The sequence below is a fragment of the Bos taurus genome, chromosome 13, assembly GCF_002263795.3.
Source record: "Bos taurus isolate L1 Dominette 01449 registration number 42190680 breed Hereford chromosome 13, ARS-UCD2.0, whole genome shotgun sequence".
Taxonomy (NCBI): Eukaryota; Metazoa; Chordata; class Mammalia; order Artiodactyla; family Bovidae; genus Bos; species Bos taurus.
The window spans coordinates 68507044-68529857 of record NC_037340.1 but is presented as its reverse complement, the minus strand read 5'-3'; the positions used below and the strand labels follow the sequence as shown (position 1 = coordinate 68529857).

General features: G+C 41.7%; 1 pseudogene; it reads right to left on the bottom strand.

Moving 5' to 3' along the window:
* Window positions 1-22814, bottom strand: part of LOC132346838 (craniofacial development protein 2-like) — a 115353-nt pseudogene that overhangs the window by 63598 nt on the left and 28941 nt on the right.

Below are 22814 nucleotides of genomic sequence, written 5' to 3'. Positions count from 1 at the left end.
TACTGCCTGACATAGTTCTCTCCCAGCCAGTCTCTCTGCCTTTACTTTGCTCCTGTGATGATTCATTTACCACCCAGTGGCCAGAGTTCAGTTCAGTTCAGTTGCTCAGTCGTGTCCAACTCTGCAACCCCATGAACTGCAGCATGCCAGACTTCCCTGTCTATCAGCAACTCCTGGAGCTTACTCAAACTCATGTCCATTGAGTCGGTGATGCCATCCAATCATCTCATCCTCTGTCGTCCCCTTCTCCTCCTGCCTTCAAACTTTCCCAGCATCAGGATCTTTTCCAATGAGTCAGTTCTTCACATCAGGTGGCCAAAGTATTGGAGTTTCAGCTTCAGCATCAGTCCTTCCAATGAATATTCAGGACTGATTTCCTTTAGGATGAACTGGTTGGATCTCCTTGCAGTCCAAGGGACTCTCAAAAGTCTTCTCCAACACCACAGTTCAAAAGAATCAATTCTTTGGCACTCAGCTTTCTTTATAATCCAACTCTCACATCCATACATGATTACTGGATAGGGAGGACTTCTCAAAATGCACTTGGGGGCTTCCCTGGGGGCTCAGTCCATAAAGAATCCACCTGCAATGCAGGAGATCCGGGTTCGATCCCTGGGTTGTGAAGATCCCCTGGAGAAGGAAATGGCAGCCCACTCCAGTTTTCTTGCCTGGAAAATCCCACGGACAGAGGAGCCTGGAGGGCTACAGTCCATGGGGTTGCAAAGAGTCATATACAACTTAGCGACTAAAGCACCACCAGCACCACCACAATTTGCTGTTCTAATGTTGACATTTTAGTGATTCCACACTTATAATGAGATGGAAACATAAACTCAGTAACATGGCCTGCCTGGACCCAAAATGTGCAGCCTTACCTGCCTTTCCAACTCGGTCACACACTGCAGTGCTTATCTGTGCTCTCTTAGCTCCTGGCGCACCATCTGCCAAAATCTCTCTGAACTCAGGCCTTTATACATGCTCTTTCCTCTGCCTGGATTAACTGCTGCCCACTTTGATGAGTTCTTAGCTCATCTGCTCCTTCCTTGGAGAAGCTTCCCAGACCATTCAGATGGGGCTGAGCTTCCAATTCTATTCATTCATTGTGCTCTAGATCTCTTTGTCACTGCAGCTGTGACAGATGTAGCTTTAGTTCTTTCTTTATGCGATTATTTCTTTGATTTTTGTCTCCTCTTGTCAGACGTTTGGGTTCAGAATTATGTCTGATTTCTTCTAACCATTGAAACCCTAGAGCTGTGGAAGAATTTTTAAAACATCTCGTAATCTTCCACAGCTCTAGGGTTTCAATGGTTAGAAGAAATCAGACATAAAACGAGATGTTTTAAAAATTAATCTCCTTAAGATATTTTTGAATATTTACTTATATAAATGGATGCAAGGCGGAAAACCTTGAAAAATATTTCTCGTTCAGTAGGACTGTTCTTCACAAACTTGTGAGGTTTTAGTCAGTGGATTAATAAATACAAGATAGGTAAACATACCTCAGTGTTGATGACAAAGTATTTAAATTGTAAGTGAATAAATGCAATTCTCTATAACACATACTCCAGCCAACATATAACTTTATTTTCAATAGTCAACAAAAAAATCTCAAGGTTGCAAGTCAGTATTCTTTGCAGATACATTTCAAACAAATCACTCAATGTTATAGGAAAACTCTTGTACTTTTTAGTAAATTCTGCTTAGGCAAAAAGCCTAACATGACAATGACAAAATACAGAATAAGTGTGAATTTAATTTCAAATACAAATTTAGTGACTGCTATGGACACATTCTTTATTTTTTTAATTTTATTTTATTTAACTTTACAATATTGTATTGGTTTTGCCATATATCTAAATGAATCTGCCATAGGTATACATGTGTTCCCCATCCTGAACCCTCCTCCCTCCTCCCTCCCCATACCATCCCTCTGGGTCGTCCCAGTGCACCAGCCCCAAGCATCCAGTATCGTGCATCGAACCTGGACTGGTGACTCATTTAATATATGATATTATACATGTTTCAATGGCATTCTCCCAAATCTTCCCACCCTCTCCCTCTCCCACAGAGTCCAAAAGACTGTTCTATACATCAGTGTCTCTTTTGCTTGGACACATTTTTTAATCTTCTTTTTTATCTTTCTAAAAGCATGGAAAAGCTGGCCCAACATGTTGCATTCTCACAAATATTGGCTTGTCAACCATTTCATCACAGAACATTCCTCCATTACACACCCTTTACATGTGAAGCTTACAAGTTTCAGCTACACTTTTGACAAATAATGAATCAAATCATTTAGTATTTTAATGGTGGTGGTTGTTTAGTCACTAAGTCGTGTCCGACTTTTGCGACCCCATGGACTGTAGCCCACCAGGCTCCTCCGTCCATGGGATTTCCCAGGCAAGAATACTGGAGTGGGTTGTTCCCCATTTCCTTCTCCAGGGGATCCTCACAACCCAGGGATTGAACCGTGTTCTCTAGCACTACAGTCAGAGTCTTTACTCTCTGAGCCACCAGGGAAACCCCAGTGCTGCGTGTCTATAGAAACCAACATGGTGTTAGCCATTTTGTTCGTGTTGAATAAATAAATAACCAACCAACTATGCTATAAAGTGGCCTGGGTGGGACAGGACCAGGTAGGTGATCGCTTAGATAGCCAAGCCTTTCCTCTGTAGTAAAGTTTCTCAACTTCCATGCATTGGGGGCTGAGTAATGCTCTTACACACAGGGCCTGTCCTACTCATTGGAAGATGTTTAGCAATTCCTTGAGCTCCACTCAGAAGGAAATGGCAACTCACTCCAGTATTCTTGCCTGGGAAATCCCACGGGCAGAGTAGCCTGGCGGACAACAGTCAATGGGATCGCAAAACAGTCAGATACAGTTTGGCAAGTAAACACCTGGGAACTTCACTGATGGTCCAGTGCTTAGACTCAGCACTTCCAACGCAGGGAGCATAAGTTCAATCCGTGGTCATGGAACTAAGATCCCACATGCTGTATGGTGCAGCAACCCCCAACCCCCTCAATTTTTTAAGTGTACTTGTGAAGAATTCACAGTCTCTGATGCAAAGCACAGACAGTGGTTACTGTCAAGATTATTTTGATAGCACTGCCTGCCATCTCCACCTTCCTTTTCTTGCTTGATTTCCTCTCCACCCCTCTTAAGACCGGCCTTCCCACTTCACCAAGTACATGGTGCTCCACCCCTTCCCAATCCCTGTCTCTGACTCCAAGGACCATCATATTTATGTTTTTGGGAACATTGCACATTACTTTCCTGAGGATTGAAAGATAAGGCTGTGCAATGATACCCCTGTCTTTGGGGCCCTGGAACACTCCCCGCTGCCACCACTATTGACCTGCCTCTGGTTGCAGGTTCTGACCAAGAGTGGTGTCGTTGATGTGCCTTCTCTTATTAAGGGTCTTTCTGTAATAGACTGTCTTCAGACTTAGCCCACAGAGCTGCCTTTTAGCAGTTGGCAATAGGCTGTGGATATCATTAAGCCAAGCGTCTCCCTCCCCAGTCATCACACAGCCAGGCTTCTTGGTCACTGCTCCTTGCACAGAGGTGTAGGCATAAAGAGAACCCACAGAATAATCTCAGGATCCACAAGATCAGGGAAGAGAGTGCCCTTAGACCAAGTTCTCAATGGACTGGGGAGACGGGGTGCAGCCAACTTAACTGTGGTCCAGTGGTTAAGAATCTGCCTTGCAATGTAGGGACGTGGGTTTGATCCTTGGGTGGGGGAACTATGATTCCACATGCTGTGGAGAAGCTAAACCTAAATGCAACTACTGAGCCCCTGTGTTCTGGAGCCTGTGTGACACAACTAGAGAGGTCTGCTGCTAAGTCACTTCAGTCGTGTCCGACTCTGTGTGACCCCATAGACGGGAGCCCACCAGGCTCCCCCATCCCTGGGATTCTCCAGGCAAGAACACTGGAGTGGGTTGCCATTTCCTTCTCCAATGCATGAAAGTGAAAAGTGAAAGTGAGGTCGCTCAGTCGTGTCTGATCCTCAGCGACCCCATGGACTGCAGCCTACCAGGCTCCTCAGTCCATGGGATTTTGCCAGGCAGGAGTACTGGAGTGGGGTGCCATTGCCTTCTCCGAGAGAGGTCATGTGCCACAACTAAATATCTCACAGGATGCAATGAAGACCCAATACAATCACATAAATAAATACTAAAAAAAAAATCAGGCCTGCCCCGAGGAACCCAGTCACTTCCACGCAGTCTCTGTGCTCCTGCAGTTGTGCACAGAGAGAGGTCCACAGACCCCTCACTGAACCATCTCATGGGGGTGAAGGAAGCATCTGTGATGGAAACATCATAACACGTGTGCACTCACAGGTGCCAGTACGGTAACAGTGGCCACGGTTCCATCAACATCTGAGACCTCATTGAATGATAAGTTCTCTCCATTTAGATGGTTTGGTCTGATTTTCCATGTTGTCTCTTTAGAGAAGAGGGGCTTTTATGTTAATCATTGGTTTTTCTGAATCAAGCTTTACCATCAGTTTTCTAAGTCAAACTTAATCTTGCAGATGAGTCACATTAATTTTTCTTCATCTCACTCTAAGTGGTGAGCCTAATTCCATTTCAGTTCAGGTCAGTTCAGTCACTCAGTTGTGTCCGACTCTTTGTGACCCCATGGACTGCAGCATGCCAGGCCTCCCTGTCCATCTCCAACTCCCAGAGCTTGCTCAAACTCATGTCCATTGAGTCAGTGATGCGATCCAACCATCTCATCCTCTGTCGTCCCCTTCTCCCCCTGACTTCAATCATTCCCAGCAGCAGGGTTTAATTCCATTTATTTTTTTTTAAATTTTATTTTATTTTTAAACTTTACAATATTGTATTAGTTTTGCCAAATATCGAAATGGATCCACCACAGGTATACATGTGTTCCCCATCCTGAACCCTCCTCCCTCCTCCCTCCCCATACCATCCCTCTGGGTCGTCCCAGTGCACCAGCCCCAAGCATCCAGTATCGTGCATCGAACCTGGACTGGCGACTCGTTTCATACATGATATTATACATGTTTCAATGGCATTCTCCCAAATCTTCCCACCCTCTCCCTCTCCCACAGAGTCCATAAGACTGTTCTATACATCAGCGTCTCTTTTGCTGTCTCGTATACAGGGTTATCATTACCATCTTTCTAAATTCCATATATATGCGTTAGTATACTGTATTGGTGTTTTTCTTTCTGGCTTACTTCACTCTGTATAATAGGCTCCAGTTTCATCCACCTCATTAGAACTGATTCAAATGTATTCTTTTTAATGGCTGAGTAATACTCCATTGTGTATATGTACCACAGCTTTCTTATCCATTCATCTGCTGATGGACATCTAGGTTGCTTCCATGTCCTGGCTATTATAAACAGTGCTGCAATGAACATTGGGGTACATGTGTCTCTTTCCCTTCTGATTTCCTCAGTGTGTATGCCCAGCAGTGGGATTGCTGGATCATAAGGCAGTTCTATTTCCAGTTTTTTGAGGAATCTCCACACTGTTCTCCATAGTGGCTGTACTAGTTTGCATTCCCACCAATAGTGTAAGAGGGTTCCCTTTTCTCCACACCCTCTCCAGCATTTATTGCTTGTAGACTTTTGGATCGCAGCCATTCTGACTGGCGTGAAATGGTACCTCATAGTGGTTTTGATTTGCATTTCTCTGATAATGAGTGATGTTGAGCATCTTTTCATGTGTTTGTTAGCCATCTGTATGTCTTCTTTGGAGAAACGTCTATTTAGTTCTTTGGCCCATTTTTTGATTGGGTCATTCATTTTTCTGGAGTTGAGCTGTAGGAGTTGCTTGTATATTTTTGAGATTAGTTGTTTGTCAGTTGCTTCATTTGCTATTCGTGGATTCTAAATGGAATTAGATTGTCAGCAAATGAAGCAACTGACAATCTAATTCCATTTAGAATCCACTAGTTCATAATTTGTGAGTGTGTAGCAGGGGCAGGGCTATGTGAGGAAACATTTGGGGGAAATTGATATTTTAGGAGACATATTTAAATAAATAATAATATAAACTGTTCTCATTGTATTAAACATGCTATTTACATATGAGTAGTAGGAAACTGTCCTTATAGTTTCATGAAAGAAAGCTGTAGAGCAGCACTGCCCATAGAGATATAATGGAAGCCACACAAGTCATTTTACTGTATTGTACTTTTTGATATTTTTAATTTACACTGCTGTGTACAACAAAGTGATTCAGTTATATATATATATGTACAGTTTTATATATACACATATATATTCATATTCTTTTCCATTATAGTTTATTGCAAGGTATCAAATATAGTTCCCTAAGTTATACACTAGGACCTTGTTTGTCATCTATTATACAGTTGTTTTCATCTGCTAATCCCAGCCTCCTAATGTACCCTTCCTTCACCCCCTTTCTCCCTTGTCACCATAAGTTTGTTTGTGTCCATGAGTCTGTTTCTGTTTTGTAAATAAGTTCATTTGTGTCATATTTTAGATTCCACACAAGTGATGTTCTGTGATGTTTGTCTTTCTCTGACTTACTTCATTTAGTATGATCATCTCCAGGTCCATCCATGTTGCTACAAATAGCATCATTTCATTTCTTATGTCTGAGTAATAATCCACCTTCTGTATCCGTTCATCTGTCTATGGACATTTAGGTTCTTTTCATGTCTTGGCTATTTTAACACATATGTAATTTTAAATGTTATAGTAGCCCCGTTTAAAAAGTGAAAATAGCAGATGAAGTTAATTTTTTTTATTTTACTTTTAAACTTTACAATATTGTGTTAGTTTTGCCAAATATCATAGTTATTTAACTCACTAAATGCAAAATATTTAATATAATCATATCAATATGAAATTAACATAAAAATATTGATATATTTGACACTCCTTTTCTCATGTTAAGTCTCTGAAATCTGGTATGCATTTTATTCTTACAGCATATTTCAGTTCAGACGAGTGACACTTCCAGTGTCTCCTAGCCACATGTGACCAGAAGCTCTCATTCTGAATGGCACAGACTTCTAGAAGGATTTATCCAGTGTGATGCATGTCTTTCTGTCTTCTTCTTTCTCTTCTTCCACCTTATTGCCTCATGAGTCATCAGTGTTATAGATCTTCTGGTCGTTCTCATTCATCTGTTTACAAAGATAACATATATTCAGTTTGGTACATGCATTCTGTTTCTGGAATCCTCGGTGAGAATTACCCATAATGTATACTAAGCCTATACTTTTCATTTCCCAAATGCGAGCTCAGGATCCGTCAAGTTCAAGTGAAATAAAAGGAAAAATGTGAATTTTTGAATTGAAGCAAATTTTGAAACTCTAGAAAATGTAAAATTTTATAGCGCCTTTGACATTTACAGAATAGAAGTTTAATCTGCCACACTGAGTTCTCCCACAGCTTTGGATGTGAGCAGTCTAAAACTTGAGCCTAGTTGGGCTGTCACTTGAGCTACATTCCCAGACATCATTCACAAGACCAGTAGCATTGTCCCCACTGGCCCAGCAGACCAAAGCACTAATCTATTGAGAAGGAGCAGGTTCTTAGACACCAAGAAACTGAACAACAGAAAGCAGCTTAATTTTCTCCCTTTTGTGAAGCCGATGAACACATTTCATTCAAGAAACAGATTTTTTTGAGTCTTATTTTATTTGCAACATTCTTGTGACCACTGTATAAGTGTAATTAAGCCACAGACAATAAAAGTTACCAGGCGGAAGCTCAGATTAATAAGACTAGTGTTCAATCATTAACAATAATGAGAAATGCCTGTGGAACTAATAGGTGAAGATGTCCATGATGTTACCAGAGAAGCAAGTTATAGGTCACTGTGCATTGCGTGGTCCTTGGCAGAATGTGTGTTTGAAGATGTAGCTCAGTTATACGGACATGGCTACATCTATAAAGCCAGGGAGATGAGGCTCCACAAATTGCCTAGAGTGGCACTAGGGAGGGTGAAATTAAATGAGCAGGTGGACACATTTACTTCTGTGTAAATTTCAGTAGTACAGCTAGTTGGTTATTTCTTTTTTATGTTATTTTTGGAATTATTAATATTATCAATCACCATTGGGAGTAAAGGTGAAGCACAGTGCTAATGGGATGAGAGGAAGTCAACATTCTTTTAAAAAACTCACTTGGCAGAGTCTCTGGTCCTAAAACATCTACCTATTTGCCCTGACCTTGCCTTGATCTTGACCCTTCTGATGCTGACCTCAAGCCCTAATTCAGCTACTATAAACTAGGTGATAATTAACATCCACTGGTTTATTCAATAAGGTCTTCACTTGTCTTCCTTGAACTGGCTTAACAGTCTCATGGAGTCGGTACTACAATTTCCATTTTACTGATGAACAAACCAAGATAGAGAAAAATTGAGTCATGTCACCAAGGTCACAAGAGCTGGCCAGCATTAGAAGCATGGCGTGGTTTGGCCCTTCAGTGGTGGCAATGTTCTTTACTCTGGTATTTTCACACCATCCAAGGGCCTATGAGCAGCCCACCCCTGGGATGTTGAATCTTCCACGTATAAACCATTTGAATTAGGTAAGATGTGTGTTTCATTTGTAGGAAAAAAATCTCCACTTAAGCTCACTTGAGGATGGGTGATCGCCAGAATCAACAGCCTCCTAAAATTGCCCATAAAACCAGGTGTCAGCTTGCTGAAATGCAAGCCAGAAAGAATGGGGCACCAAGGGAGAGTGGATGTGGGTGTTTTCAGCACATTGTCACGGTTGTAATGACTACAAGTTTTGTTTTAAAGAGGATTTGAGCTGCAAAAGGTGTCACCACCAACAGGCTGCAGTTTTAATGATTTAGCTCTAATTGCAAAAATGAACCTTATGCTTGTGAGAAGTGTGGATTGCATAAACAGATTGAGGGAATTATCTTGAGTGCTGCTTTTGTCTAACAACTGGTGGGGTTTCTGTTTAGGAACTGCTTGTTTAGCATTGACTTTGATTAAAACTTTTAAATTAGTATTGCCACCCCAAAGGGCTTCAAGTCACAAACGAACACCACCAAAGGCAGTGACTGATGATGAAGCATTATTAATGTCTTCTTTCTGTCCCCTACTAATTTCATAATATCTTCACAAGCGTCACCAGCCAACATGTATCACCCTGAATGAGCTTGGGTGTCACGCATTTTTCCCACACTCTGACACATATATGTTTTGAAACTTCAAATAAAAATGTATGCAGTGAGAAGAGAAGAAAGATAAATAAATGGAACACAGAGGATTTTTTAGAGCAGTGAAAACACTCAGTATGATATTAATATGTTGGATATATGTCATTTTCAGTTGTCCAGACCCAGGGAATGTACAACACCGAGAGTAAAATGAGAAGGAAGGGGAAGTCACTCGGTCGTGTCTGACTCTTTGCAAGCCCATGGACTATACAGTCTGTGGTATTCTCCAGGCCAAAATACTGGAGTGGGTAGCCTTTCCCTTTTCCGGGGGATCTCCCCAACCCAGGGACCAAACCCAGATCTCCCACATTGCAGACGGATTCTTTACCAGCTGAACCACAAGGGAAGCCCAAGAATACTGGAGAGGGTAGCCTATCCCTTCTCCAGCGGATCTTCCCAACCCAGGAATTGAACTGGGGTCTCCTGCATTGCAGGCAGATTTTTTTACCAACTGAGCTATCAGGGAAGCCCTTATTCATTAGAGTAAACCCTAATGTAAGCTATGGACTTTGGGTGATTGTGATGTGTCAGTGTATTGGGTTGGACAAAAAGTTAATTCATTGAGGGTATTTTTCCTCTTCCTTTCTTTTCTTAAGATGTAATGGAATGAACTTTTTGGCCAACCCATAGGTTCATCTGTGGTAAAACAAAACAAAACAAAACTATATGTATATATATATACCACTCTGGTGAGTGATGTTAATAAATGGGGGAAGCTATGCATATGTTGGGGTAGGGGTGCTATATGCAACTTCCTCTTAATTTTGTTATAAACCTAAAACTTCTCTAAAAAAATAAAGTCTTTAAAAACATCTATATAGCTAACAATTTTAAAAGATTACCCCCAAACATTTTCTCTTAATTGTAAGATTCAGTACTTGCTAAGAGTAAAGTCAAGCTGGCCATGTCAATGCTATCACCTCCTCGGCTCCATCACAGCACCCTTCCCCACCTCCAGATTAATTATAGGCCAAATGTAACCCCCAGGCTTGGAAAACTCACTGTTGGCATAATTGTTAGGGATAATGGATGGTTTGTGAGCAAGTTTCTTGTACAAATCACTACATTTTAAGTATCATGGTCAGCCTACAAGTACTCCAAACCCCCAACTGTTTTTTGATTAGTCTAAGACCCTTCAGTTTCACTGCTGTTTCCTTAATGTGTTTGAACAGAACATCTGGTGGCATCTAAAATGTACCAGTTCTGTGATTTCTGTTAAGCATATCACTTTTCTCTCCATGTCTTCCTTTTTTTCATCTGTGAAATGGGGATGATAATTCATATTCTGCAGAATTTCTGTTATAATTACCTGGGGTGACAGATATAGTGTATGTTTAGCCCAGATCATAAATGGTTTCTTTCTTCTACTAGAATATGCTTCGGAAAGACAGAAATTGATTCAAGAAGGAAGAAGTAGAGTATAAAAAGCAGTGTTATGAAATAAACTGGTAAACAGCATAAATCTTTTAAACTTTGCTATAAAATTTAATAGTTGTAATAATAGTGCCTTATTTAGAGGGTAGGGTTTCCCAGGTGGTGCTAGGGGCAAAGAATCCATCTTCCAATGGAGAAGATACTAGAGATGCAGGTTCAATTCCCTGGGGGAGAGCATGGCAACCCATTCCAGCATTCTTGCCTGGAGAATCCCCATGGACAGAGGAGCCTGGTGGGCTACGGTCCATGGGGTGGCAAAGAGTCAGACAGGACTGAGCGACTAAGCATGGACAGAGGAGCCTGGTGGGCTACGGTCCATGGGGTGGCAAAGAGTCAGACAGGACTGAGCGACTAAGCATGGACAGAGGAGCCTGGTGGGCTACGGTCCATGGGGTGGCAAAGAGTTAGACAGGACTGAGCGACTAAGCAGAGCACAGCACACACAGTGTATGTAGTAATCTTAGAAACACCATTAAATGGTCAGGAAAGATAAACAGTTACAGGATAATAGTTGCCTTTGGTTTTGAGAAGGCAGTGATCAAAGGAAACAAAAATTTAAAGGAATAAAACAACTAGGAAGAATTCTATCTGCCAGATATATTAACATGTGGAATTAGAGTATATCCACTATCTCTTTGTTGATAATTTCAAGTTGATAAATATGAAACCCAGCATTCCCATGGGACAGAATTTTAACCCCTGCCTGTGAGTTAAGTTCAGACCACTCAGACATGTCTGATGAGCTGCTTGGAACTCCCTCTTGGCTGACTATAAACACTCTGCTTGAAGGTAATAATTGCCAACAGAGAAAACTCTTAAAAGAGAATTGCCACTTTTCCTAAGGACTTCCAAAGAATCAAAACCCTTCAGAAATTTCAGGGATTAAATCCCAAGATCCAAGGGTACGAGGCTCCATGTCTCGCTATTTCTAGAATCACAGCCCTCTTCCACCAAGGTTCCATTGTTGATTGGGTCCAGAGTGTTATCCTCTTCTTACTTTTATGCTGGAAATATTTGTGTTTTTCTCCTCCACGTTGTTTCCGGAAATCTGTTTCCCAATGTTGCACCTGCCATTCCTATCTTGTGACTCCTGACTCTCTCTTGAAGACTTCATGTCACATCTCTGATAGCTGCAACTATAGGTGTGTTTGGGGCTTCCCAAGTGGCTCAGTGGTAGAGAATCCAGACTGCCAATGCAAGGGATATGGATTTGGTCCCTGGGTTTGGGAGGATCCCCTGGAGGAGGAAATGGCAACCCACTCCACTATTCTTGCTTGAAAAATCCTATGGACAGAGGAGACTGGCTGGCTACAGTTCATGGGGTCACAAAGGGTCAGATGCAACTGAGTGACTAAGCATGATAGGTATGTTTGCTTTAGTTAATGTGACCTCTTCCCTTTATGATGTCCCACAAAATGCTTCTCTAGAATTGCAAGAGTTAGTCACAAATTCCAATGCTTTTGGGTAGTCAGAATAACTAGATGAGGCACCCTGATATGGGAAAGGGGTAGGAGGTGGACATCTGGCAGTTCCTCCTAAGCTAAGTTTTATCACTGTGAAATGATGGCATCAAATAAACAGAAGTAAGGCAGGGGGGTCACAGGGGACGCTCATCATCAAGATGACTGAGACTTCCCAGGAGGCCACATCTAATCAACCTCTTTCAGTTCTCTTGGGCATAGTCCTGGGGTAGAATGGTTGAATCATGCAGTAAATCCACCAATTATTTTGTGGAGCCACAAGACTGTTATTCAAAGCAGCTGCATCATTTTACATTCCCACTCGCAGCATATAAATGATCCAATTTCTCTACATTTTCACCAACACTTGTTACTGAGTGTCTTTTTTATTATAGCCAACCTAATGGGTATGAGGTAGTATATCAGTGTAGTGTTGATTGGCATTTCCCTAATGACTAATGACGTTGGCCTTTTTTTCATGTGATAATGGCTCATGTATGTTTTAATATTGGATATGGATAGTTTCCACCAAAAGGGATAGGTCTTTCTTCAGGGGGCGCCATGTGTCTGCCCAGGGGTATGATACTCATCCAGGCTTTGAAACTCACTAGTTATTCATCTCCTCACTTCCAGGCTGGAGAGAACAGATTCCCAAGAAAGAGGAAGAAAGCTAGAGATTTATGCCTCTGTCTCTCTTTTCTCCCTTTCCTGTCAAGGGCAGCTGGGTCTCTCCTAAAACAAAATCTGTCAGAAAAATTCTCCACCAGACCATCAATGCAAGGGGGATACATGAGGAGCTTGTTAAGAGTTTGGGCCAAACGACCCAGAGCTTCCTGTGCCAGGTAAGCATGAATAGGGGGCGAAGTCATCCATTACCAACCCCTCACCCATGACTGCCTGAGTGGTATTTCTCAAGCTTTAACCATGAAACCTGTTTCCTCTCTCCCCTAGAGTCTAAGCGTAGAGAGGCCTGATAATATCACTCAGCAAATGGAAAATATTTATTTTATGCTTATTCTAAGAAATGCAATCCGTCAAAAATGAGCTGACAAGTCCTTTCATTTCCAAGGACAGTGTCCACACATTCCAGGCTGCCTCTGGACCTGGAATCAGACAAATCTGAGCCAGAGGCCAGTGAGGGGCACACAGATACCTTCCTGAGAGATACTATAGCATGAACTTTGAGACACCATCTACGGACTTAGACACTCAGGTTTCAGCCCAGCTGTCTTACCCACTAGCTATGAAAACTGGACAAGTTGCTTTCCCATCTCAATGCCATTTCTCCATGATAAAACATCCATAGAAATATTCCCTTCTTCATAGGATTGTTTTGAGAATTGAATAAGGCAATAACTGCTTGGTTGTTAGCAAAGGACACGAAACATCAATAAAGAAAAATTAGATATTCATAAGATGATGACACCGCCCTTATGGCAGAAAGTGAAGAGGAACTAAAAAGCCTCTTGATGAAAGTGAAAGAGGAGAGTGAAAAGGTTGGTTTAAAGCTCAACATTCAGAAAACTAAGATCATGGCATCTGGGCCCATCACTTCATGGGAAATAGATGGGGAAACAGTGGAAACAGTGTCAGACTTTATTTTTCTGGGCCCCAAAATCACTGCAGATGGTGATTGCAGCCATGAAACTAAAAGATGCTTACTCCTTGGAAGGAAAGTTATGACCAACCTAGGTAGCATATTAAAAAGTGGAGATATTACTTTGCCAACAAAGGTCTGTCTAGTCAAGGCTGTGGTTTTTCCAGTGGTCATGTATGGATGTGAGAGTTGGACTGTGAAGAAAGCTGAGCACCAAAGAATTGATGCTTTTGAACTGTGGTGTTGGAGAAAACTCTTGAGAGTCCCTTGGACTTCAAGGAGATCCAACCAGTCCATTCTAAAGGACATCAGTCCTGGGTGTTCATTGGAAGGACTGATGCTAAAGCTGAAACTCCAATACTTTGGGCACCTCATTGGAAAAGACTTCCATGTTTGGAGGGATTGGGGACAGGAGGAGAAGGGTATGACAAAGGATGAGGTGGTTCGATGGCATCACCAACTAGATGGACACGAATTTGAATGAACTCCAGGAGTTGGTGATGGACAGGGAGGCCTGGCATGCTGCGATTCATGGGGTCGCAAAGTCGGACATGACTGAATGACTGAACTGAACTGAACTGATGGTTTGTCAACCCTGGAAGGGAAGGTCATTGCATGTCTCAAATCTGGTAAGTTTTGCCAAACTCTTGAGCTCTCATTAAAGTTGAAACATAGGCTATTAATGTAATTTGTTTTGACCAAATTGCACAGCTCTTGAGCTAACAAATTCATACTCAGTAATCTGAAGGCGTTGGTAAAATGTACATTTGATTCCCTAGGATGCAACACAACTATGGGATTATGGAGATGGATCTCCATAGTCCTAAAATCAACTCTGAAAAGGATTTAGAATCTGTGTAAACCTGGAATTCAATAAGCAGCCCACAGTCCATGTGACTGGTCTGCACAGTGACTAGCTCTGAGTGGGGCTACTTTTGTTGCATATCTCCTTTGTTAGGTCACAATCAGAATAAAAATGAAGACAAAGTTGCAGGTACCCATGTATTTCCATCTGGATAGTGAAACCCTGTTTTTATAGTATCAGGAAACCATGCTAAAAATGAAGCCAGGTGTGGCAAAATGCAGTTTGTTTGAAAACAGAAAATACAAAGAAATAATGTAACTCATCTCACTCTACTAGTTTCCTTTTTCTTCTGAGACAGATTACCACAAATTCAGTGGCTTAAAACAATGTAAATCTACATCTTAGAATTCTGGAGATTCAGTTCATTTCAATCGCTCAGCCTTGTCTGACTCTTCAAGACCTCCCTGTCCATTACCAACTCCCGGAGTTTATTCAAACTCATGCCCATTGAGTCAGTGATGCCATCCAACCATCTCATCCTCTGTCGTCCCCTTCTCCTCCTGCCTTCAATCTTTCCCATCATCAGGGTCTTTTCAAATAAGTCAGTTCAGGTATTAAGAGTTGTCAATGGGTCTTACAGGCTAAGAGCCAAGCACTGACGGAGATGAACTCCTCTGATGCTTCTAGGGACAATCAGTCTCTTGTCTTTTCCGGCTTTCAGAGACTGTCTGAGTTCCTTGGCTCCAGGTCTCCTCCCAGCAGTCTTTATCACTGTAATCTTTGCTTTTCTTACCACATCTCCTTCTCTGATTCTGACCCTTCTGCCTTCCTCTCGGGTGGACCCTCGTGATTACATTGGGTCACTCAGATAATGCAAGATACCCTTCTATCTCAAGTTTTTTGAGATAATCACATCTCCAAAATCCTTCAGGTCCTGCAAGGTACATATTCACAGGTCTTGGGGATTAGGATGGGGACATCTTTGAGCACCAATATTCTGCTTGCCATACTTCCCTCCTTGAAGGAAAAAGGGATAAAGGCAGAACTAATACCAATGGGAAGAGGAGGCAAGAAGGGAGAATTTGACTCCAAACAGAAGGATCTCAGTAATGGTAAGGGTGAGTTACGATAGTAGGAGCTTTTGTGGGGGCTGTGGGCTCTTTCTCACTGAGACTGCACCCCTCTTCTACACATTTACCCACTGAACCCATGCTGGGCCATTGGATCACCTGGTCTCTGAGTCTTTCAAATTCTACGTGCCTTGTTCTTTGTGAGTGCCTCAACACGCGTTGAGGATTTGGAAGATGTATCAGTCAGGCTAGGCTAGGCTATGCAGGGTAACAAATAGCTCCAAGAATCTCAGTGGCTTCAATCAACATATTCATTGTGAGACTGCAGAGGGGGGCTCTAATCTTGGTAGCCCCCAGGGACTATGAATCAACCACCATCTCAAATGCAGTTAGCCACTCTGTCCGTGGGAAAGAGAGCTCTGGAGGGTCTGTCTGTAAAGAACAATACTCTGGTCCTAAAGTGGCATGCAGCGCTTACAGCAACAATGCCTCAGTCATAAGTGCTTGCATGGCTCAAACTAACCAAAAGGAAGACAAGGACATTCAATTTGTAAGGCAAAGAACCAGATATAGTTGGTGAACAGAAACAATGACCACAACAGTAAACAAGCCCCTTTCTCCTTTCCCATCTTTTCATGAGGTTTAACCATGAACTGGATTCCTTTTAACCTCCATCAAGATCCTTTATAAAGGGTTACTCTCTGTCTGAATGTTGCTCAGTCATGCCCAAATCTTTGCAACCCCATGTCTGTCTATTAGCTCTGGTTTCACTGATGAGACAGGATTGTCTTATGCATGCTCTTCATCTATCCTGGCTCTGTGGTTAGGATTTTATTTCTAAAAGATTAATAATAAAATGATAACAATGATACAACAATGAATGCTTTTCAAAAATTCATGACATGCTAAACATTGTACTAAGAACTTTCCATATCTACTTTCTCAGATATTAGGTAGGGAGTATAAACAAATCATGCTTCTCATTTCAAGCATGCTTCTATCATCACTTCAGTTCGGTTCAGTCGCTCAGCCATGTGCGACTCTTTGTGACCCCACGAATCACAGCACGCCAGGCCTCCCTGTCCATCACCAACTTCTGGAGTTCACTCAGACTCACGTCCATCGAGTCAGTGATGCCATCCAACCATCTCATCCTCTGTCGTCCCCTTCTCCTCCTATCCCTAATCCCTCCCTCATCCAACGAGTCAATGCTTTGCATGAGGTGGCCAAACTATTGGAGTTTCAGCTTTAGCATCAGTCCTTCCAATGAACACCCAGGACTGATCTCCTTTAGAATGGACTGGTTGGATCTCCTTGCAGTCCAAGGGACTCTCAAGAGTCTTCTCCAACACCACATTTCAAAAGCACCAAATCTTTGGTGTTCAGGTTTCTTCACAGTCCAACTCTCACATCCATACATAACCACTGGAAAAACCACAGTCTTGACTAGACAGACCTTTGTTAGCAGTGTAATATCTCTGCTTTTTAATATGCTACCTAGATTGGTCATAACTTTCCTTTCAAGGAGTAAGCATCTTTTAGTTTCATGGCTGCAATCACCATCTGCAGTGATTTTGGAACCCCCCAAAATAAAGTCTGACACTGTTTCCACTGTTTCCCCATCTATTTGCCATGAAGTGATAGGACCGGATGCCATGATCTTTGTTTTCTGAATGTTGAGCTTTAAGCCAACTTTTTCACTCTCCTCTTTCACTTTCATCAAGAGGCTTTTTAGTTCCTCTTCACTTTCTGCCATAAGGGTGGTGTCATCTGCATATCTGAGGTTATTGATATTTCTCCCGGCAATCTTGATTCCAGCTTGTGTTTCTTCCAGTCCAGCATTTCTCATGATGTGCTCTGCATAGAAGTTAAATAAGCAGGGTGACAGTATACATGCTGTTGTTTTTGAGATTGCATTCAAGTACTGCATTTAGAACTCTTTTGTTGACCATGATGGCTACTCCATTTCTTCTAAGGGATTCCTGCCCACAGTAGTAGATATAATGGTCATCTGAGTTAAATTCACCCATTCCAGTCAATTTTAGTTCTCTGATTCCTAGAATGTTGACGTTCACTCTTGCCATCTCCTGTTTGACCACTTCCATTTTGCCTTGATTCATGGACCTGACATTCCAGGTTCCTATGCAATATTGCTCTTTACAGCATTGGACCTTGCTTCTATCACCAGTCACATCCACAACTGGGTACTGTTTTTGCTTTGGCGCCATCCCTTCATTCTTTCTGGAGTTATTTCTTCACTGATCTCCAGTAGCATATTGGGCACCTACTGACCTGGGGAGTTCCTCTTTCAGTATCCTATCATTTTGCCTTTTCATACTGTTCATGGGGTTCTCAAGGCAAGACTACTGGAATGGCTTCTATCATCAGATTCATGCAAAGACTGCTCTGCTTTATTCATGTGTCCCCATTCTTCATTTTACCAGTCATAATTAATGCCTTTATGTGAATATTTTAATCTTGGTTCTATCTTTGCAAAATGTGTAATGTTATTGTTGTTGTTTTAACCACTAAGGTCATATGTGACTCTTTGTGACACCATAGACTGTAGCCCACCAGGCTCCTCTGTCCATGAGATCCTCCAGGCAAGAATACTAGAGTGGGTTGCCATTTCCTCCTCCAAGGGATCTTCCTGACCCAGGATTTGAACCATCCTCTCCTGCATCTCCTGCATTGGCTGGTATATTTTTTACCACTGAGCCACCTGGGAAGTCTCCAATGTTATTGTTATGCAGGTACTTTCCCAATGAATAAAAGTTACAGCACTGTGAACTTGGTTCTTACTTTCATACACACAACATCATTTTTATAAGATATTTTCATGTTTGTAGGTATATGCTCACACAGTTTATGCTTATAAGAGCTGCATAGTATTTCATAGTGTATGTCCACTATATTTTACTTAACTTTTCCCTCAGCAATGGGACTTCCAGGTTGCCTGGAACAATAGTTCCCTGATACTTTAATCTTAAGGCTGGCAAACTTTGTCTATAAAGATCCAGATAATAAATATTTTGGGCTTTGTGGGTCTGAAGGTCTTAGTTGCAAGTATTCATCTTTGCTACTCTAGCATCAAAGCAGCCATAGATGGTACATAAATAAATGGCTGTGACCAAATTTGGCCCAAGGACTGTAGTTTAAAAAGTCTTTCTACTAACAAGGCTGTGATGATCATGTTCTATACATCTTCTTGTGGAATGTGCCACATTTTCTCTCAAATATACTGTAAAAACAAGAGGGAGATTGCAACCTCCTGGAGTAAACACCATCAGACTAGAAACTTCTGAAGTTTTATTCTAAACAGTTGCATCAGTCTGTTCTTCAGACAACGGTTTATAGGAACAAAAGGTGTTTACCACATCCCTCCCAACATGACCCAATACGTTAATTTTTATCAATATGATGGGGTAAAGTAATATATCATTACTTTTTCACTCATATTTCTCTTTTTAGTCATGACTTTCAGTGAACCTTCAAGTTGAAAACTTTCAATGATGTGAACACGTATGCCAGCCCCTATACATCAGCTGCTGCACTGTACTACTATAATTTTCAAGTATAGTACTATATTATAAGATTAAAAATGTTTTCTCTATTTTTTGTATTTTTTTCTTTTTATGTATATATTATTTGTGTGAAAGGTATTATAAACCTATTACACAGATGGTGACTGCATCCAAGCAATCAAAAGATGCTTGCTCCTTGGAAGAAAAGTTGTGACAAACCTAGACAGAATATTAAAAAGCAGGAACATCACTTTGCCGACAAAGGTCTGTCTAGTCAAAGACACAGATTTTCCAGTAGTTATGTACAGATGTGACAGTTGGACCATAAAGAAGGTTGAGCACCAAAGAATTTATACTTTCGAATTGTGGTGCTGGAGAAGACTCTGTAGAGTCCCTTGGACAGCAAGGAGATCAAACCAGTCAATCCTAAAGGAAATCAATCCTGACTATTCATTGGAAGGACTGTTACTGAAGCTGAAGCTCGAATACTTAGGCCACCTGATGTGAAGAGCTGACTCATGAGAAAAGACTCTGATGTTGGGGAAAATTGAGGGCAGGAGGAGAAGGGGGGTCACAGAGGGTGAGATGGTTGGATGACATCATTGACTCAATGGATATGAGTTTGAGCAAATCCTGGAAGATGGTGAAGGACAGGAAAGACTGGTGTGGGGTCGCAAAGAGGTGGACACCATTTAGCAACTGAACAACAATAACTATATAACTGATTGTGTTAGTTGGGTACCAAGGCTAACTTTGTTGGACTTATGAACAAACTTATTTTACGAACTCACTCTCAGAATGGAACTCATCCATATGTGGTGGGTTGACTGTATATTCTGTGTTTTGTCCGTTTATGCATGCCCTTTGTCTTTGTTCTCTATTACTTGATGAAGTGTTGGAGCTTCTTATATAGTCTACATATTAGTTCTTTTACAGTTCTAAAGCTTGCAAGTAATTTTCAAGTAATCTGTCCCAACCTGTTAACTATCAACCATGTCAGTCATGCTTTATACTCAAGAATTCTTAATTTTGATAATTTTGATAGCATATGATTTGGGCTTTTCGAGACTTGGTTAAGAAATGTGTCAACACTTCTAGGTCACAGTAATAGTATTTTCTTTGATTAGCATTAGAATTTGTTTTTTTACCTTGTGCCCTTTAACCTATCTGGGGACACTTTTATTTATAGTGAAGGCATATCCACCCTAATACATATAGTAAGTCAGATTTCCCAGAACCATCAGTCAAAACTGATGGATAAAACTTTTTCCACTTGAGAGTCCCATGGTTAGGATTCTTGGCTTTCACTGCATGTCCACAGCTCAATCCCTGGTTGGAGAACTGAGAGGATTTCCTTCTACTCCACCAATGTATGTATCCATTTTGGGGGCCTCCACCACATTGTTTTTACTTCTATGGCTTAGTAATATATCTTAATATTTGGTACAGCTTATCTCTCCTATTTGCTTTTCTTTTCCAAAAATCACTTAGCTATACGTGGACTTTTATATTTCCAGCCTTATTACAAAACCCCAAAGTTTTACTCACTTTGTCTAATGATGAAGAGGAGTAAAGTCATGATGACCTTAAACAGTAAAGATTCATCTAGAATAGTCTTACCACGTTGGATTTTCATAATGCTAAATTATTTTTAATAAATTCTATTTAATGTGAGCAGAGGGTGAGGGGGCTTTCCACGTTGGACTAGTGGTAAAGAACCTGACTGCCAATGCAGGAGACACAAGGGATGCAGGTTCAGTTCCTGAGTCAGGAAGATCCCTGGAGGAGGGCATGGCAACCCACTCCAGTTTTCTTGCTTGGAGAATCCCATAGGCAGAGGAGCCTGGCGGGCTGCAGTCCACAGGGTCGCAAAGAGTCAGACATGACTGAAGCAAGTTAGCACACGCGTGCACACACACACACACACACACACACACTGTTATTCACTGAGCAATATTGGCTAAAGTCTTTAAAATGGACTAATTTAGACCCTTACAAAACTTTCTCATGCAATCTCAGTGAGCCTGGTAGGCTACAGTCCATAGTGTCGAAAAGAATCAGACATGACTGAAGCGACTTAGTAGTCATGTGCAATTGTGTGCATTTTTTAAATCTCTAGATCCTTAAAAATATCTAGGTGGAATTTTTATTGAGACTGCATTGAATTCACAGTTCAATTTAAAGATAATAGATATCTTTTCAATATTAAGACCTCTCTCTCATAATTACAGAATATCCCTTAAATCATCTTTTATATCCTTTAATAGACTTTAATATTTTCTCCAAAGGTTCTGTGCAATTTTTGTTCAGCTAGACACTTAAGAATTCTCATAGCTACTTGGAATAGAATCTTCTTCTTTTTCTTTGTTTTTCTTTTCATCTAGTTGATTTTTGCTGATATAGAGAAAAGCTATTGCTTTTGTGGGTTGATTCTGCTTTCCTATCATCCTTACGAGAGTAATACTCTCATCCCCTTTCATAGGTGAAGTTAGGTAACTGAGCTAACGAGAGGTGAAGCTACTGTACGATGCTAAATGGTATTTCCCATCACAGGGAGTTCTGACTGTGTAGCAGGTGAAGTAGTGACAGTCCGTTTGAAACTCCCTGGCACACGAAGGAGTTCTCAACTTACAAAATGGAAACTCCCCATGCAGATGCTTCTGCTATTCCTCTACTGACGCCTGCTGACTCCCAGGAACACGGCTAATGCAAAGCATGTGGTCCATGGCCCGGTTAATAACAGTGCAAAGAGAAACACTGCTTCCCTTTCCTATGGGACATTCTAACGCATTCCTCCACTAAGTTAAAATCAACCCTGTCAAACAGCAAGATGCTCTGAATAGGGCTTCCCCAGACTCCCTGGCCAGGCTGGCACCTCCTGTCATTTCCCTTGTCATTTTTCCTGAAACCTTGTCCTAGCCCCCGCACTAGCTCCCCGCTTGGAAGTCTCCTGTCTGGAGCCAGTGAGGTTTGTCTGCTTTCTTGGGTTTGGCTAATAAATTGGGATCATGGGGTCAGGCAGCAGGGGACCTGGCACCCAGGGAGCCCCTGACACTGATTTTATTAGATTTCTCTTTGCAGGGCCAGTGATGCCATCCCAGCAGGGAGCCCACAGTCACTCAGTAACCAAGATTTTGTCATCTCTGGCTTGACAAGGTCATTTTTTACTAGAGAAGGAAAATCCCACATTAATTATACAAGCAAACTGGGGCCAAGGCTGTTAGAGCTGGCCTCCCTCTTGTGGGAAGGGGGAGATGGAGAAGAGGTTGGTTTCCTCTACAAGGGGGAAGTGGAGCCAAGAGAGAAGGGGATGTATGTGCCAAGGTTGGTTGGACTTCCCAGACCCCTCGTCTCTGAAATGTGTGTGAACTGTCTCATTCAAAATGTGTGTTTATCTAAAAGAAACTGCAAGGCGATTGACCCACAGAACATGCACAATCACACCCCTACTCATTCATTCACTCAAGATATGTTCATAAAGCACCTGTTAGTTGCCAAACACACAGGTAGGCACTCAGATGGAAAAAAATAAGAGGCATACTTGCTGCCTTCTTAGCTATTCTCTCAGTATCACAGAGGGCTGGTACCTCAGGGTCCTATGCCTACCTATGCAAACCTGGAAGGTCAAGGTGAGCACACCATCACTCTTCAGCCAAAAGTTAGGAAACTCTTGCACCCTTCCTAGTAGACCCCCGTGATGGATGTGCAAATTCTAAAC